This window comes from Triturus cristatus, chromosome 2_1 (assembly GCF_964204655.1).
Source record: "Triturus cristatus chromosome 2_1, aTriCri1.1, whole genome shotgun sequence".
Lineage (NCBI taxonomy): Eukaryota > Metazoa > Chordata > Amphibia > Caudata > Salamandridae > Triturus > Triturus cristatus.
The window spans coordinates 49,625,100-49,645,485 of NC_140581.1; the positions used below are offsets into that span (position 1 = coordinate 49,625,100).

Genomic DNA, 20,386 nt, shown 5'->3' on the forward strand with positions numbered 1-20,386 from the left:
ACTGCTTCTCCGTAAATTTTTGATGGTTTATGCACAACCTGTTTCTTCTGTTCTGAAGCACCCCTCCTGCTTGAGGTGCTTTTGAGATTTAATAGAAGTGCATTTGAGGCCATTTTAAGGTCACTGCTTTGTGTTTTGTGTTGAAATAGATGGGCTTGAATGATGGACTTTGGCCACTGACTGCGTGTATTACACTTTTAGGAAAACAGAACATAAGTCATCCTGCAAATGTTCAGCAAACAAAGATTTGAGCTGTGTGCTTCCTGCCAGAGATAAATAAATACCTGAAAGCGTGGAAACTCACAATCATTAACCATTAACACAAATAAACAGGTGTACTGGCTCTGATCTTAGTTGGGAGAGTTCACTATAAATAATGTACTATATATTATCAATTCTAAATTGGATCTGAAAATGTGCAGCAGATTACCATACTGGTATCAATGACTATTATTCGTGAGAGAAGTTGTGGGGAGCGCGAGTGGGACTAGCACTCAAAGTCCCAGGCTCCCTTGTGGATTTGCTTGCTGCCGACACCACCGCCCAGCGCCTGAAGGCACTTAAGAACACCTGAGGGCTCCGGCAGCGTGGGACGCCTGAATATTCAGCTTTCCGGCCAGTTGTTGTGGGGAGCGCAAGCGGGACTAGGACTCAAAGTCCCAGGCTCCCTTGTGGATTTGCTTGCTGCCGACACCACCGCCCAGCGCCTGAAGGCACTTAAGAACACCTGAGGGCTCCGGCAGCGTGGGACGCCTGAATATTCAGCTTTCTGGCCAGTTGTTGTGGGGAGCGCAAGCGGGACTAGGACTCAAAGTCCCAGGCTCCCTTGTGGATTTGCTTGCTGCCGACACCACCGCCCAGCGCCTGAAGGCACTTAAGAACACCTGAGGGCTCCAGCAGCGTGGGACGCCTGAATATTCAGCTTTCTGGCCAGTTGTTGTGGGGAGCGCAAGCGGGACTAGGACTCAAAGTCCCAGGCTCCCTCGTGGATTTGCTTGCTGCTGATGCCACCGCCCAGCATCTGGAGGCACTTAAGAACACCTGAAGGTTCCCGCAGTGTGGGACGCCCGAATCTTCAGTTTTCCGGTCAGTTGTTGTGGGGAGCGCGAGCAGGGCTAGGACTTAAAGTCCCAGGCTCCTTTTTAGATTTGCTTGCTGCCGACGCCACTGCCCAGCCCCGAGAAGCGCTTAAGAACACCTGAGGGCTCCCGCAGCGTGGGATGTGCAGGGGCATGCCCGGGCCGATGGCGGGCCCATCTGCACCCGTCCACGACAGGAAGGGGCTGTGCCGCCCCTCTTTCATTTGTCAACTATCAAACCTATTGAGGTGAGTGTCACCCCAATAAAAAGTTATAACTGTTGTCACATAACTCATCATGGGAAAATGTACCGGGATACCCTGCCCCTGTCCCGCCACAAGTATAGACAGCATGTTGGAAAGGGCAGTCAATATAGTTGCTAACGAGATCGAACTAACAGAAAGTCGCTTGTCCCTGGGAATTGTGGCAACACAGACTGGTCTTATGACAGGGGTGGCCCCAACTGACCCAGCTGCTTCCCCTTCGACTCCCAGTATGCAGGCTACCGCCTTGAGAGTTCTACTGCCTTCAGGACTTAGTTATAATAATGAGGACTTATCCAATGCATCTTGTAATGGAGAAAGTACTGCTGATTCCCCATTGAATCCGGACCCACCTACAATTTCCGCAGTCCCAGGGGCGAAACACAAAAGGAAGATGGCCAAACCCATTTGTTCAAAAAGGAATAATCCTCCTCATGCTAATTTACCCCGCACCGCCCTGAGCTCGTGTATACGGGGCCCTCCACAAATACAGAAATTGTCGAGTCCACTGTCAAGCCTATTTCTAGCAAGGCACCAAGCCGATCCATCTTCACTGAGACTGACGTTGTAACCACCCCATCCACTTGCAGCAGACCCGGCAATACCTTCATTGACATCATTGTGGACACTGTATGTGAGCATATTAAATATCTAATCGATAAGAATTTCACCACACTCTGGAAACGTTTAGGTCTCTTAGACACCTTCACTAACCAATTAAGTTAAAAAATTAAAACTCCCAAGCATGTTACCTCCGATGGGGTGAATTCTATTTTGAAATTATTGGTGCGCTTAATTCCAAACTACAGTCGCAATCACCAATACCTATTCCACCTACCGTTACCCGTGATACCTGCAGTAAAGTTAAGGAATGCTTCCTATTAGAATCCACTACTATTCAGGATAATCCACCTAATGTTGGTACTGCTAGCAATACCCCCGTTACAGCCCTACACACGCCATCAGCCTCTACTGCTATGCTCTGGAGTGTTTCAGACAGAGTTAATCCAGGGGGTGGTATACAACGTGGGGGCGTTTCAGTCCCCATGAGTACGGAAATTCCAGAGGCTAGAAGGGAGGTTCTAAGTCTACCTCTGGCAGCATGCACTTATGTCTTGGTCCTAGCAGGGATACTTCCTCTTAGAAAAAATCAGGTTGAGATATGGGACCAACTGCAAAATAAAAGTAAAAGTGTTGATTGGCTTGAAAACACGAGGGGTTGCCGGTGGCACACATAAGGAACATCATCACGGTACGCAGGGTTATAGGGGTTGACTCATCCTTAAAAAATATTGAGGGAGACTGCAGAGTCATTCATTTCTGAAACCCGTCATTGGTAAGATCATTATTGATGTCACAGGAGTCAAACACTGCCAAATCAACCCACATCTGGTTATTGCTATTGGGCTATTTCTATAAGCCAATTCTGGGGTTAAAAACCAACGACGCTTTCACTTCAACTATGCACAAAAGGTTCTCCCTACTGTCTGGTATTGACAATCAGGACTGACTGGCTCCCTCTCTGACGCTAGATGAGACAACTTCTAAATCGAATATGCTTGTTTTCTCGGGTTATCACACTTATTCAGCTATCCCTGCCACCGAGCCCAATCTAAATCTAAATATATTCAGCTGGAATGTTGCTGGTCTGGCATCTAAAATAAACGCACCAGACTGGATAAAAATAGCTCAAAAATATGACACCCTTATGTTACAGGAAACTTGGGCCACGCGGGATTTATATTTAGAAGGGTTTGAATGTTTTAATATCGTTGCCCCCATTCCCAAGGTTGCCCACCCATCTGGCGGACTTTCAATTTGGGTTAACATCTCTGCAGGAGGTAGTATAAAGGCTCTTGTTACAAATAATGACAAGTTTCAGAGGCTTTGATTTACACATGGGGGGGCTTCCATTTGTTTTATAAATTTTTATAATAATGACTTCCTTACCCCACTGAATGTGAATTTTAACAATTTGTTGAATTTTATCTCTACCTTACAAAGCCAAAGGGTTTATGACAAATTAGCTGTTATTTGCCTGGGTGGCGATTTTAATGCCAGGATTTACAGAGGAAACATATTAGACATGGATTCCTCCATTAATGTGCCTCCATGTAATAGGGGGATAGAATTACGGGATCATATGTCCAATAATAATCTATCTAATGTTATGGAAATAGAGGCAGTACCCCATAAGGATAAGTATGTTGTGCCAACATATAAAGGCTGAGGCAGCGCTTCCATCATTGATTATGTTTTTATATCTGCCACATTAGAAGATTGCTTGTTAAAAGCCGAGGTTATACCAACTGTTCATGGCGATCATAATCCCACTACACTAACACAGAGAATCGCCCCTAGACCAAAATTTGCTAAAGAGTGCGGCGCAAGCAGTCTAGTATCTTCTACTGACAACTTAAGATTGATTTGGAGAGGCATTGACAACAATGACTTATTTTTTAGAATGGAAATAGAACACCCGCTACTTATTGACATCTGTTTGTCACCAATTGATTATAATCCTGAGGTAATTGATGCTTTTAATAAACTCTGTGGGGGAATCAAACTAATGATATCTAGGCCCATAGAGGAATCACACCATGGACCAAGATGGATCAACAGTGATTGCCCTCCAGCAAATAGAGAGCTCGGTAAAGCACTCATAAACAGGTCCTTATTAAATCTCTGAGGCAACTATATAAGGCTACAACCATCTTACGAAAAGATGAGATCATAAAAGAGCTTTGGGACAACCTTGCATGTGCCACCAGACTTAATAATGGGAATAGCTTCTGGGCAGCAGTCGAAGGTATGAGGTCCATGGGGCACACATTAACTCCAATAAGCTGTAATATAACTAGTGAAGCATGGGAAGCCCATTCCTCCAAGATTTATTTAGCCCCTTTACAAAATGAGTATCTATACGAGCATCAAACTGCTTCTAGGATTCAGATATCTTTGTCAGAAGTAGAGGATGCCATTCATCAAAGTTTGGGCAATAAAGCCCCAGGCCCTGACGGACTCCCTATTGATCTTATTAAATATAAACCGGAGTTGTGGGCACCCCTTTTATTAAATGTTTTTATTAATTTAACCATGCTGCGATTCCGAGCACATGGTCTACCAGCATTATCGTTCCAATTTTTAAACAAGCATTTGCAATGCAATAGGTCTTGCATTATAAAAGTTTGAGTTTTTGGCATAGCTAATAATAATGCAACACGTGTAGCGCAAACATTCAGTAATGCGAGACCTATTGCATTACAAGCGTTTTTTTTTTATATATAGCGCGCACTTGATCTTCAGGCGTGCATTTATGTTGTATTGAGTTAAGTGCAATTATCTTGTATGTTATTATGTGGCATGTAGTGGTATTATGTGGAGTGCATCCATTGATAATGAATGCGCGAAATTTGCTTCATGCCGAGTTACTAGCATTAGTATGTAAATGCGCACCAATGTTACAGCGAGTCAGCTTGCTGTAAAGAAACATACACTTGGGGTATATAGATGCTTGGCAGAGTTAATTTCAAAAACACACACAGCTTGCATAATGTTTATTATTACATTCTGTGTGCTAGCCTTCCGTCCTCCTAAAACGCGATTAAATTAGATGCGAACCACTGAGCTCTGTTGCTCTTACAATGACTTGTCTTACTCAAAGAAATTCGCCAAGTTTGTTTATTTAGAATTGCAAGCAAATGTGACCGCGAGATTCCAGTTGTAGTAAGTGACTTAAACGTAAGTTCTCTGTGCGGGAGTAGGGGATAGAGGCACGCAAACACTTGGGGTATTTAGATGCTTGGCAGAGTTCATTTCAAAAACACACACAGCTTGCATATTGTTTTTTTATTTCATTCTGTGTGCTAGCCTTCCGTCCTCCTAAAATGCGATTAAATTAGATGCGAACTACTGAGCTCTATTGCTCTTACAGTGACTTGTCTTACTCAAAGAAAGTCGCCGAGTTTGTTTATTTAGAATTGCAAGCAGATGCGACCGCGAGTTTCCAGTTGTAGTAAGTGACTTAAACGTAAGTTCTCTGTGCGGGGTAGGGGAGAGAGGCACGCAGGCTTTAGAATTGCAAGCAAATGCGACCGCGAGTTTCCAGTTGTAGTAAGTGACTTAAACGTAAGTTCTCTGTGCGGGGGTAGGGGAGAGAGGCACGCAGGCTTTAGAATTGCAAGCAAATGCGACCGCGAGTTTCCAGTTGTAGTAAGTGACTTAAACGTAAGTTCTCTGTGCGGGGTAGGAGAGAGAGGCACGCAGGCTTTAGAATTGCAAGCAAATGCGACCGCGAGTTTCCAGTGAGTTCCAGTAAGTGACTTAAACGTAAGTTCTCTGTGCGGGGGTAGGGGAGAGAGGCACGCAGGCTTTAGAATTGCAAGCAAATGCGACCGCGAGTTTCCAGTTGTAGTAAGTGACTTAAATGTAAGTTCTCTGTGCGTAAAGTAAGAGCTTCAAAAGAATCCCAGACAATAATCAAGGCAAGAAATGCAAGTTTTAGCAACAAGTTGAAATTGGCGAGTGTTTTTGTTTTTAAGTCGGAAAGCAATCTGAGTTACATTAGAACAAGCGGCTGTGCGGCCGCGAAAGTGAAAGTGATCGCGATCGCGATCAAACATCAAAGCGGCCATGCGACGGCGAAAGTGAAAGCAAATGGTGTGCAGGCTGCCAAATGGTGCGCGCGCCCGGCGCACATGCACTGTATTTGGAGGCCTGAAAGCACTCGTTTGCACTTCCAGATCCCCCATTTACAAAATCTCTCGCGAGAGCAGCGCTAAAGCGCTGGCTCAGGTGAGACCTAAAAAGGCGATAGATCCAACCCAAGTTGTTACAGACCGATCTCCTTGATCGATAACACATTGAAAATTCTCGGGAGGATCCTTTTTAACAAGATTAAGTTACAGACGGAGGAAGAACACATTTTAAATTCTTGTCATAAATTTTTGTCAGTTAGGTTTGAGAAGTAAAATAGGCAAAGTCGAACAGTGTCTAAACCTTAACTTGATCATTGGAAAATACACCACAGCCCAGAAGTCTCCTATTTATATTGCATTTATGGATCTTACCTCGGCCTTTGATTATGTTAACAGATCACGCTTATGGTTGATTCTTTTAAAATACGGGTTGGATGAGGTTTTAGTTAATTTTTTAGCCTATTTACATAGGGCCCTGAAAGCTCAGGACAGGCTCAGTAAGGCTGGGGAGGTTTCAAAGGACATCAATATCAGTAAAGGGGTCAGGCAGGGGTGTGTCCTGGCCCCTCTCCTTTTCATTTTATACATTAATGGCCTACATAACTCACTGATTATACTTACTAATGATGTCCCTAGAATTAACGGCAATATACTTCCCGCCCTACTGTATGCTGATGATGCGGTCCTAATGGGTCGCACACCCAATGCATTACGCACTTTAGTTTGGGGCTTTGTAGATTTAATGGCTGGCTTAGATATTTGTACTAATTTAAAAAAATCATTTTAAATGACCTGTGTTCCGAAAAAGCACCTTATTAATACAATCTCTATAGGTTCTGAATGTTTACATCGCACTTGCTCCTTTCCCTATTTGGGGTTGGTATTTGCAGCTAATGGTTCCTGGGTTGATCATGTGGCACATAGTAGGAGGTAGTTTTCAAAAGCCATCAACTCAATCCTCTGCCTTCCGCAACTCAAAAAGGCAGAGGTGGTTTGAGCTATTACCAACATTTGTAAATCACAGTGTATCTTCACTCAAACACATGGTGCTGAAGTTTGGGGCTTCACAAAGTGTAGTAGCATACAGGGTGAAGGAAATAGATTTCGCCACAAACTTCTGGGAGCCCCGATGTCTTCTTCACTGTATGTTTGCCACAAGGAATTGAAATTGTCATACGTTGAAGAATATTTCAGGGCTCACCCAGCTACATTCTGGTTTGCAAACTGGAAAAACCCGGCAGCGACTCTCACCAGAGATGTAATAATAGATTGCCTCAAATGTGAAAAGGCCCTGTATTAGCCCTGTAAGGGAGAGCCTAAACAGTGTCAATCTTGAACATATCTTCCTAAATCCAACTGACATGGGGCATATAAACTAGGCCTGGGCCAAAATTCCGTTACGTTCCCGGAAATTGCGATAATTTGGCATTTTCGCGTTCTGCGGAAAGCGCGAAAATGTCAAAATTTCCACATTCCGCAGCTTAGCGATAATTTGTTTCTTGCTCGCGCTGTAAAATAATACATTCTCGCGTGCGCGTAATCGCCTTACCTGAATCCCCGCGTTCGCCTACAAGTTTTCCCGATCCGGTCGCGTTCTCCACGAGATGTTGGATTGTTGGTAGCCATTTGCGCTGTCTCGCAACAGTTTGCGCCCGCAATAACGTCATGCATCGCGTGATCATGTCTTTCTTCTCGTGATCATGCACCGCGAGACAAGTGAAAACAAGATGGCCACGCCCGCGAGCAACCGCATGGGTAAATTGGCGAGCCGCGACCCCGCAGAAAATACCGCGAACGGGCGGGAAATAAACTTCCGCATCTTCGCGATATTTCCGCGTGTTTGCGGAGATTTTTAACATTTTCGCGATAGTTTGCGAAAGTGAATTTCACAAATTCCGCCCACCCCAAATATAATCTAAAAATCCCTACAGGAGGCTTTATACGCACAGTATAGTAATGTAAGATATGAAAAGGAGGCTCAGAAACCCTCCGTCGCCAGGTTTATGTCCTTAGTGGATGCATCCCATTTGTCATCACATTTGCCATCAAGTTACCTTTTAAAAACCATAGGTCGTTAGGAGAGAGGATTGCTTTTTCGCCTAAGGGCAGGTACTTTGAAACTTTTGCTGTGTTTCCCCTTAGGGTACAATGCTAACCGTGATCAATTGCTATGTCCCAGCGATGATCGTAGTAACCAATCAATGTTACACTTTCTATTTTTTGGCAGCTTTTATCAAAAATATACAAAATGGTTTTTGATTCAATTTTTTAAGAAAACTGCCACTATTCATTATAAGGCAGCCTACACGGAAATTCTTTAGTTGGAAGAGGATGATTTAACTTTCCGCGTGGGATCTTTTTTGAAAGCGGCAGTTTGGGCACGTGCCTCAATGAGCATTCATTGAAGGCTGTTTCTAATGAGTTTATTAATCTGTAAATTATGTTCGGGGTTAAAACATTTGGTCGTCATGCCAAATTGTTAACTCTTATACTTGTTGAGATAGTATTCATGTATATCTTACAAGTCTGTTTTTTAAAATCGTTTTATGATGTTGGACTGTCATTTATTTGATTGCACCTTTATAAGTACAATGATTCTGCCATTTGATCTGTGCTTACAGGTCCCTATTGGGAACCTATCCTTCTTTTTATGATGTTGCTGTTTCTTTTATCTTAATGTATTTTTATAGTCTAATGTATTCCTTTGCTGGTTTTTGACCTGTGCTTTTATCTGAATAAAGATTAAATTGATTGATTGATTGATATTGTTGAGCCTTGCCTTTTGGCCTCATTCCTGAGGTGGTCAAATAGAAATTAACAAGTCCTCTTTTGTTAAAGTTCAAGACTGGCTGAGTGTATCTCCTGGATGAAATGGCAGCTGTGGTTCTGCACATAGCATCTGAAGAAGAGGCAGCCTTCACTTCCAGAACATGTTTCGGAGACCCATGGCTCCATCAGGGACACCATTTTTTACAGCCTTAAATTTCCATTTCACAAATCGTGCAGTCCGGGAATTGAATACTTGGGTTGCTTTATTGAACCAAATTAACTAGTAATGGCAATGCCAATAGGACTGGCTTGCATGTCGTAAAGCACACAAACATTGTCTGGCTCAAATGTTTGTATTTTGATAAGGATGGTGGTGATGATGGTAGTAGTCCTAAAGTATTTAGGGGCATGTGGAAAAAAACGGTGGAATTGCGATTTCCTGAATGGCATTCTTACCAAATCAGAATTAGGAAATCACAAATGCTAATTTAGGAAAACATATATCTTGTAGGTAGAGATTTCGAGTGGGTCGCAAATGGAATTACCTCATGAATATTAAGGACCACACAGTTCTTTTCTCCTGAAGAATTCAGGACGAAAGTGGACTCATCTCCCAAGCAGGAGTGCACCAGGAGGCCTGTTTGCAGAGTGGTGTAAAAGGGGGCGTGGCCTCTGACCACTCTCAGCATTCCAGCTGTGTGGGGCTTACTAGAGGTAACAAGTGGGCTAGTTGGCCCTCAGGGACCCTCAGGAGGCAAGGGGACTTCATCCCTCAACCGAAAGCATGCCCAGAGGTGTTTTGTAGAGTGGTGGAGGAAGGGGGTCTAGCCTGTGTCCACCTTTCAGTAATCCCACTGTGTGGGGAATACTGGTTTTAACAGGTATGCTAGTTGGTCCCTAAGGACTCCTAGCAGTGAAGGGGACTTCAATCCCCATCCAAGAGCGTACCAGGGAGCGTGTTTGCAGAGTGGTGGGCAAAGGGGGTGTGATCTGCTATGAGAATTTAGCAATCCTGCTCTGTGGTACTTACTGGAGGTAACAGGAGGGGTAGGGGGCCCCCAAGGATGTTCTAGTTTCCATAAAAGCTAAAATATAAACTCAATGAGGCACAAAAAAGGAAGCAACCACACAGGAGCACTTCAGGACCTAGTCAGAGGTATGAGCAGGTCCACTGGAATTATGCAACTGTTCAGCTGCACCTATTTTTGCACAGTGATACATTTTCCACATTTCCCACATAATCAATCATCTGCCACATAGTCATCAGATTTGAAAAACAATCTTTGTTTCTATCTCCAATGGCTCAAACGTTTCCAAAAATGCAGCGACAAGTATTACAGCGTGGTGGAAGGCCCTTTGCAAAACTGGAATAGTCCATGTTACGTGTTGCTAAATGTGGGTGTTAAATTGGTACTAATTGTTTGCAAACCACTCTTTCTGAACCTCTCTTGCTTGTTTCTGCATCTCTCGCGCTTCTTTCTGTACCCCTGTTCCCTCTTTCTGTACCTCTCTTGCCTGTTTCTGCACCTCTCTTGCCTCTTCTGCACTTCTCTTGGCACTTTCTGTAACTCTGTTGCTTCTTTCTTCACTCCTCTTGCCTCTTTCTGCACCTATCTTGCTTCTTTCTGCACCTTTCTTGCTTCTTTCTGCACCCCTCTTGCCTCTTTCTGCACACCTCTTCCCTCCTTCTGCACCTCTCTTGTCTCATTCTGCACCTCACTTGCCTCTTTCTGCACTTCTCCTGCTTTATTTTGCACATCTCTTTCCTGTTTCTACACCTTTCTTGCCCCTTCTGAATTTGTATTGCCTCTTTCTGCACCTCACTTTCTTCTTTCTGCACTTCTCTTGCCTCTTTCTTCTTCCCTCTTGCCTCTTTCTGTACCTCTGTTGCTTCTTTCTATACTTCTCTTGCTTCTTTCTGCACCTCTCTTGCTTATTTCTGCACCCCTCTTGCCTCTCTCTGCACCCCTCTTCCCTCTTTCTGCACCTCTCTTTCCTCTTTCTGTACCTCTCTTCCCTCTTCCTGTACCGCTCTTACCTCTTTCTGCTCCTCTGTTGCTTCTTTCTGTACTTTTCTTGCCTCTTTCTGTACCCCGTTTGCATCTTTCTGCACCTCAGTTGGTTCTTTCTGCACTTCTCTTGCTTCTTTCTACACCTCTCTTGCTTCTTTCTGCACCCCTTTTGTCTCTTTCTGCACCCCTCTTCAGCACCTTTCTAGCCTATTTCTGCATCCCTGTCCCCTCTTTCTGCATATCTCTTGCCTCTTTCTGCAATTCTCTTGCCTCCTTGTACAGTTCTGTTGCTTCTTTCTGCACTACTTGTTCCTGTTTCTGCACCCCTCTTTCCTCTTTCTGCACCTCTGTTGGTTCTTTCTCACTTCTTTTGCTTCTTCCTGCACCTCTCTTGCTTCTTTCTGTATACCTTTTGCCTCTTTCTGCACCCCTCTTCCCTCTTTCTAGACCCTTTTTGCCTCTTTCTGCATCCATGTTCCCTCTTTCTGCAGTCTTGCCTCCTCCCATGGTTGATTTCATCCCAGGGGCCCCATCCCCTGGGGCATAGCAAGAAATTCAAGGGAGAGGTGGCATTCAGCCACTATACCCGGGCTTATTTCAGCCTGGGAACCCCATCCCTGGTATCTGGTACTATAGTCAATGGTAAGGGGGGCTCACAGCCCGCCTCCAGTAGCCTATTTAGAACAAGGGGGCCCCAACACCCAGGGCCCGGCTCAACATATGGTGGATGCCCTGGTGTTCACCCAGTGCACCCACCATTTCCTAGTTGGGGGCCGCAGTGGGAGCCCCAAGGCCCCCTCAGGCCATGCCTGCTCCCGGCAACCAGCATGCTGGAGCATTTTTAAGCTTTCTCAAATGCTGACACAGGACAGCACCCCAGGACATAGATACTGAACCATTAGTGGCTCAGGGAGGGAGCCATGCTGCCACCTCCCTTATAGAAATCACCTTTGACGGTGCTCCTTGGGGTCTTTTCAAACTCTTTGAAGGGGACTCTGCAGCCCACTCCCCAATTTATATATTTTAGCCACCTTGGTTGGGCTCCCCAAGGCCTTTTCAAGCTTGGCCTGGGTCGCATAGCACTCCTCTGCATTTTTGACCGTGGAGCCTTAATGTCAGTCCCAGGGGTGGGCTCCCCAGGCCTCTAATGTCTCGGGAGGGAGAGCGTGTGTCGTCCCACCCCATAAAAGATGTTTTTGGCCCGGGGGCTGAATCCCTTGTCCTTATATAAAAAAAATGAACCCCAGTCACCACTTTTTTTTTTAACAATCAGGTGATCGTCTGGCAGGGTTGTTGCAATTTTTCCTTTTTTTTACCAAAAGGGATTCCCTGTGAGTCCTCCCTGTGGGGCCTAGCAGATCAGGGTATACCTGCCCAGCCCCCATATATCAGTTTTTTTTGTGCCAGCAACAGTTCACTCATGTTGATTGCAGCCTATCAGAGCGCTCACAATAGTCTGAATCCCGGAGGAGCGAGAAGGTCCAAGGAATATAAAGCTCCCTGGGCCAATATGAATATTTTATTTTGAAATTTACGCGCCTGCAAGAGTCTCAAACTCTTTCAAGTCCAACTTCCAAAATCTGCAACTATTTTTGACCCGTAAATTCTCAAAAACCACTGAATGAGTGTTTACCAAGTCACAGAAAGCACAATCTGCAGCCAAGATCTAGCAACAATGGAAGATTTCTAAAGTGTATCATGACCCTTTAATGCGCCTACAGTGTGAACGAAAGTTGCCTCCCCTCATGTTCGAGGCTCTTGGTGAGCAGCTGGCATCAGGGGGTCTGTGGACTCCCGCTCTTCCAGCTCATGTGTGATCACATGTCGAGGAACAGATACCCTGTGACTGATGAAACATCTCCTTTTTATTTGCTGAAATCTCATCCGTGCCATGCAGCTAAGGTGCAACTTGTCTGTTATGTGCTGATGCACATACATGGATGTCTACACAACAACTTATATTATTACCCACCACTGCTTTCCTTGCAAAGGTATGATAATATTAATATTAAGAACAGCTCAACAGCAATAATATTAAGAATAATTAGACAACGCACAGACACCTTTCCGCCATAGCAAAGGTTTTTAGTGGCTCTAGGCAGACAACATGTGACACAATCCAGGGGAATCCATTTTTAGGTCTCGCCTGACCCGGCGCATGCGCTGGTCTGGCGAGACTTATTGAGAGGGCTCCAAAAAGTGCTACCAGGCCAGCCTAGAGCTACAGTGCATGTGCGCGGGCACGCGCGCCACTTTTACCGCGATTACTTTCACTTTTGCGGCCGCAGGCCGCTTTGATCAACGTGATAGCGATCACTTTCACTTTCGCGGCCGCAGGGCCGCTTTGCATAGCCAATAGGTCTCGCTTTTGGGACCTTATAAGTATTTAGTTATGCAACTGTTGCATGGCTAAACACTTATAAGGTCCCAAAGGCGAGACCTATTGGCTATGCCAATGCTTGTTTAGAAATGTGTCTGTGCTTTTTTCTCTCTTTTGCACCACAAAGCCCGGCAGCTTTCATTGTAGCACTGCATTGCATTAAAAAAATCCCTTTGTCCTTGAGTTTTGGGGTCACTGTGACATCCCACTTCCTTATAAGGCTATCAATGAAAGATAGAGGTGCCTATTAGTAAATTATTAGTGACATCTGTGTCAGCTGACCCCTGGTGACCCCTGGCCTGACATCACCCTAATTCCAATGGAGTGGACAGAGTCAAGCCCTGGGGTGCTCCAGCCGTGTCCCACAGCGGCAGTCCTCCAAGGCCGGCTCTCAGGACACTTAACGCCATAAACAATCTCACGCCTTTGGAAGCTGCGATAAGAATAACAAAGGCACCTGAGGCCCAGCGCGCGCTCAAAGGACAGAAGGGAGCGCGCGGCCTTGGGGAGGACGTCTGGGCGTTGCTCGAAAGTGTCATCCAGGCTTTGTGTGACGTCAGCTCTCTGGTACACTTTCCATCACCCGCCGGGGCTCTGGCAAAGCAAAGTCAACAACACGCTCACAAAACAAAGGGTAAAATAGACACTGCCGCTGTCTCTCAGGAGCTCTACATCAGGAGCAGGTGTGCAGGTGCGCGCGCGCTTACTCCACGAACAACTTGTTTTCAATCGGCAAAATAAAAGCCCCTGATATCAAATGTAGAATTAAAAGAAATACCCCAACATGTGTTTGTGTTCCTGACATCTGAATACCCCACACAAATTTTTTTTGACAACACCTCAAAATAAAGGGTTTACATTATGAATTTGACCTGGCGGAATCCTTTTACCATAATCAATTATTAAATCCCCAACTTCAGCACTCCTTCAAACATAGTATGTGGCAGCCTTTAACTTTTGGTGATGTCACCAGCTCGTCACTGGTCAATGAGCAACATTACCTCCTCCAAAGGCAAATGAAATGTGAGACACAACAGGTGGAATTGTCGAAGTGAAGAAAGACAATTGGTAAATATCACACCCCTGATAAAATATCACAATTCAAATACACACTTGGAACTCGAGACAAGAAGCTGTAAATACAGGGGATTTTATTCACTGAAGAGCTTTGGGTGGCAACATCCAGGCAATGAGGGCAAAGCTTGAGTTGTCAGTGAGGTCACTCATAAACGCAGGGTGAAGGATTCCATCCCTTTTTTTTCATCTTCTGCCAACGGGAAGGTAGATCCTTTCACCCACTTTGTAGCCAAAATATGGAACTCGTTCGCTTATCCTTGAGATCACAACAATCATTCTCTGTTCTGTAAAAATCTGAAAACCTGACTCTTCCCTTATTAAGATTTTCTTTCCCTTTCAGCTGTCATAATCCTTGTGCTGGGGTGCCCTTTGGCAGCTGGCTGCTTTATTAACTAAATAAATATTCAGTTATTCAATCATTCATTTATTCATCCAAAAACAGACCATCACTACAAAAAATAAAAGTTGAAGCGATTTTACAATTAAGTATGGTTATAGTAGGATCATAGCACAAAACATTTTTATTTAGACTCCAGCAGTGAAGATCGGCAGACACATCCTCTGTCCTATTGCCTTTGACAGTACTAGAAGCGCCGGGGCACTCCTATGAGTAGGTGTGTGCCATAGAAATAAACTCATTCATTCATTCATTAGTTTACAATAAAAAAACCTCAGAAATGCAGTGAAGAAATGAAAGATCATATAAAAGAATGGCATTTAAAAACAAAAAGCCTACCGAAATTCAACATTTCCTTACTTAATTAACTGTAACCTCCCTCATGACATTTCAAATGACATAATTAGAGACATCGATGACGTCACTAATGACATCTTCCATTCATTGTGACAGCATCCTTCGGGTCACAACGTGCTTTGAAACAAGTCTCTGCAGCCCATAGAAGGTGAGGTCTGCCTGTATCAGGGCATCCATTGATGACGTCACTAATGACATCTTCCATTCATTGTGACAGCATCCTTCGGGTCACAACGTGCTTTGAAACAAGCCTCTGCAGCCCATAGAAGGTGAGGTCTGCCTGTATCAGGGCATCCATTGATGACGTCACTAATGACGCTTCCTTCGGGTCACAACGTGCTTTGAAACAAGCCTCTGCAGCCCATAGAAGGTGAGGTCTGCCTGTATCAGGGCATCCATTGATGACGTCACTAATGACATCTTCCTTTCATTGGGACAGCATCCTTCGGGTCACAACGTGCTTTGAAACAAGCCTCTGCAGCCCATAGAAGGTGAGGTCTGCCTGTATCAGGGCATCCATTGATGACGTCACTAATGACATCTTCCATTCATTGTGACAGCATCCTTTGGGTCACAACGTGCTTTGAAACAAGCCTCTGCAGCCCATAGAGGGTGAGGTCTGCCTGTATCAGGGCATCCATTGATGACGTCACTAATGACATCTTCCATTCATTGTGACAGCTTCCTTCGGGTCACAACGTACTTTGAAACAAGCCTCTGCAGCCCTTAGAAGGTGTGGTCTGCCTGTATCAGGGCATCCATTGATGACGTCACTAATGACATCTTCCATTCATTGTGACAGCATCCTTCGGGTCACAACGTGCTTTGAAACAAGCCTCTGCAGCCCATAGAAGGTGAGGTTTGCCTGTATCAGGGCATCCATTGATGACGTCACTAATGACGCTTCCTTCGGGTCATAACGTGCTTTGAAACAAGCCTCTGCAGCCCATAGAAGGTGAGGTTTGCCTGTATCAGGGCATCCAACAAGCACCCCAAAGTGTATTAATGTATAAACAGTGCTGCACTCCATGCTAAGGAAGGTAGAGACTGGGGGCAACTGGTGCGAGCTGCAAAGGCATGACTTAAATCATGTGTGTTATGAATCCAAGCACTGTTGCCAGAAATGTGAAAGAAAAGGTAAAAGCTGAAAGTGTACAACAGATTAAGCATCTGCGCATGTGCGGACATGTGCCTTGTTAGATAGTTGTCGTTTCTTTTCTTTTTAAATGAGACATTGGTATGGTGTGGGTATGTGTTTCCATAACTTCCCTGGATATTTTGAGACACTGCACATTGTTGAAGAATGGGCGACCCACTTAGAGATGGTTTAACACACAGTATGGTTGTAAGTGTGGTTCTGAGGCCGCGTGCCATTCTGCTGCTTTCAGGAATGTTCTTGGTGTATTTTGAAAAACTATGGAGGAATGTTCATGGTGCATGGCTGTAAAGGGCCTTCTCAGTGGAAAATTACTTGACATTGTGGGTCAATTGAGGTGTTATCAATTCACTAAGAAACAAAGATGACAGGGATGTAATGGTTAGGTTCAGATTCTGCACAGATAAAAGAATAAAAATGCAAGTTACAGTTATTGCAGGGAACTATAACTTGTGCCCTGAGGCAACTATACCTCGCACCCCCGCCATAAACAGTTTTCTCATCAATAATTTTACTGCAAATGTTGCGGTGATAACATCAATAATGTCATTGAAGATGTCACTACTGAGGTGATATGTGGCGTGAATTGCAGTGCATGTTGAGGGTGCAAGTTATGGTTACCTTAGGATACGAGCTATGGTTTTTTGAGAAAACTATAATTGCTGAATTTCTCTGGTATTATCTCTGTTCTGAACGTAACTTTAACGTCCCTGCAAACCTTTTTTTTTAAACTTTATTTACCATTTTCATAAACAAGCAGTCTTTTGATACATAGTCGCAATGCAACACTTAGAAAGACAAAAAACATAATATAGCCTTATAGCCCGCCGTAGCGGGCTATACCGGCTGTTAAAGGCCCGCTGCAGCGTTAAAGGCCCGAGCCGAAGGCGAGGGACTTTAACAAAGCAGAGGGACTTTAAAAGCCGGTATAGCCCGCTACGAAGGGCTATTAGGCTATTAGAACGTTTTGCCACTAGAGGGCAGAATGTTCTAACAAAACGAAGCCTTCAGGGAGCGCGAGGGGATTGAAATCCCCTCAGGCTCCCTAAAGCCTTTGTTCACAGCCAGAGCTGTAAACAAAGACGCATTGGAATGTTGGTGCTCCGGGTTTCTACCAGCCATTATAAGCCCGGAGCGCTCCATTGTTTCCAATGGAGCTTCCAGCATTCCAATGTTCTAATATAGCATAAAGGCAATCCACTTTTCTTTTTTCAATAGAATTTGTCAGCTCCATACACAGCAGGCCCCCTGTTTTACAATCACATTATCTGTCATGCATATGGTGTCTGGCCCATTGTAATTTAGTGAAAGAAAAAAAAATCTTCAACCCACCCCAGTGGGAACTATCCCGGATGTGGTCTGTGACGAGGAGGTTTGGTCAATTTCAAACAAATATGTTTTCAAGGGTCGCCATATATCCTTGGGCCTGGAAGTTGTTGGTAATGTGGAGGAAAATAGATCACTGTTTGTGTTGCAGTAAGTAAGACTATTTAGCCATGTCTTCAGAGTAGGGATACGCTTACTCCCCCAGGCTATAGCTATGTCCCTTTTAGCTAATAAATAATGCTATGAGGTGTAACAACGGAATTGCTTAGGAATATTCCAAACATATCCCAGAAGGGCGACCGGCGGTGTAGGCTGAAGGTCCAGATCAGTCATCTGACTCAGGGCCACATAGATCTCCCTCCAATAGTTAGCCACTTTCACTCAGTTCCCGGTCATGTGGGCAAAGTCAGCATAGTGTGACCCACATTTGGGGCATGCATGTGGTCTCGAGGGATCTATCGAATGAAGTTTCTCTGGAGAAATATATGCTCTCCACAGAGATGTGGAGAGCACGGGCGCCCGTCTGCGCCCGTCCGCGGCCCACCGGGGCCCGGGGCCATAACCCCTGGTCGCTGCTCCATCCAGAGGCAAACATACACTCTAGATGTCCTGCTCAGCCTCCGACCCCCCGTTGAAACCAACTGCCGCCATATCCTCCACCCACTTGATGTTCCCACTATCTGCCAGACATGTAACGTAAATCTTAAACCTGAGCCAAAGGAAGACGCCCCTAAAATCATTAAAATGTCTCTTCTAAACTGCAGGTCCCTTCCAAGACACGCTACGGAAATCTCCTTATTGTTGGAGGATATTGCACCCGATGCCATTTTCCTAACAGAAACTTGGCTAATGCCAGATTCCGACCCCGACCTAGTACAAACACTTCCCCCGGGCTATCAGATCATACGCAGAGACCGTGCCCAGGGAAGAGGCGGTGGACTGGCGATAATCTATAAAACACAATACTCATGCCTATGCACCTCAGAATCTATCCCAGATTGTGAAAGCCTACCCTTCTCTATTAAATTCTCTCCCAACAATTGCTTCTCAGGGACTCCTTTTTACCGCCCCCCAGGACCCCTGAATCAATTTCACATAGCACTACCCTCCTACGTAGCTGAAGTGTCGGCTTCGTCCTCTAATTTTACCTTACTGGGCTACCTCAATATTCATTACGATGACAAGTCAGACAATGTTGCCACCGAACTGACGGCAAGTCTGGCCGCAGTTCAGATGTCACAACTAGTCCCGGTCCCAACACATATCAAGGGACACCTGTTGGACCCGATATTCAGTAACAGCACAGAGCTTAAGATAGAGCCCCTTATCCACCTCCCATGGACGGATCATTCTCTAATCCCCTTTCACTGGTCTGTGGATAAAAGTGTCTCCGTCATGCCCAAGCCACGCAAAATGAGAAATTGGTCCAAACTCCCTCTGGATCTATGGATCAATCATCTGATAGCTAACAGACCCCCTCCCTCACAGAATGTTTTAGTGGATAATAGGGAATTCAATGACTGGATAAGCCGTGCGCTTGACTCAGTACTTCCTGTGAAGGAAATCAGTCTAAAGAGGGTGCGAGAAACAGCCCCATGGTATACTGAAGAGCTTAGAACCTTGAAGCGGCACTGTAGAAAGCTCGAAAGGAAATGGCGGTTGGGCTACTCCTTTACAGATAAAATCACCTACACAGAGGCCATCAGAGCATATAAATTAAAAATAAAATCCAGCTAAGCCGCATGTTACAGCACTAAAATTATGAAGGCTCGGTCTAAACCTAGTGAGATCTTTCATATTATTAAAAATCTCACCAAACTCCCTTCTCCTGTGACACCCAGTGACAATACCCTATCCCGCTGCAATGAGCTGGCAGAATTTTTCTACCAGAAAATTAACAAAATTTATTCTTCATTTCTAGTCTCTGATCAAGATCCCCTTCCTAAGAACTTGTCTCCTATCCTGGAAGAGACTCAATCCACACGTATAATTCTAGATCACTTCCCCCTGATCAAACAAGACACACTAGAGACTCTCATACAGCAAGTGAAATCTGGCTCCCCACGTGACCCCGCCCCCCCTCGCACTATGGTCTCGGTCAGTCAAATTATTCTTCCCACTTTGTTAGATTTGCTTAACACCTCCTTAACAACCTGCACTGTTCCACCTACATGGAAACAAGCCATGGTAAAGGCACTGCTGAAAAAGCCTACCTGCGACCCCACGGACTACAGCAATTATCGCCCCATCTCCTTGCTACCTTGGGCAAGTAAAATTCTGGAAAAATACATAAACTCACATCTGACTGTATTTCTCGAGAATAATAATTTACTGGACACCTCCCAGACGGGGTTCAGCCCTAAACATGGGACAGAAACGGCCTTGTTGGCCGTAACAGAGGAAACCAGGCGAATCTTGGATCGGGGAGGATCAGTGGCAGTAATCCTCCTCGATCTAAGTGCAGCCTTCGATACAGTTAGTCACAAAACCCTACTGGATCGACTTCTTGATCTGGGAGTTTCAGGGAATGCTTTAGCCTGGTTTGGATCCTTCCTGTCTGGAAGATCCTTCCAGGTTTTTGATGGAGACTGCTTTTCATCAAGCAAACCCCTGGCTTGTGGGGTTCCGCAGGGCTCGTCACTTAGCCCAGCCCTGTTCAATGTGTACATGAGACCCCTGGCTGAGATTGTTCACCCATATGGTATCAAAATCATTACATATGCGGATGACACTCAGCTCGTGGTCTCCCTTGCACAGGAGAACAGTGGCTCGGCTCAGACCAATCTGACTGCCTGCATGGAAGCAATTAAAATCTGGATGACAGCTTCGTCCCTCAAACTCAACGGTGATAAGACCGAACTCATGCTACTGGG

General features: G+C 45.0%; 1 long non-coding RNA gene across 1 annotated transcript in view; it reads left to right on the top strand.

Moving 5' to 3' along the window:
* The first annotated feature begins 356 nt into the window (after positions 1-356).
* Positions 357-20,386, top strand: part of LOC146863705 (uncharacterized) — a 287,037-nt gene continuing 267,007 nt past the window's right edge. The window contains exon 1 of the long non-coding RNA XR_014969084.1: positions 357-1,327. This is a non-coding gene — a long non-coding RNA (uncharacterized LOC146863705). The remainder of the gene's footprint in view (positions 1,328-20,386) is intronic.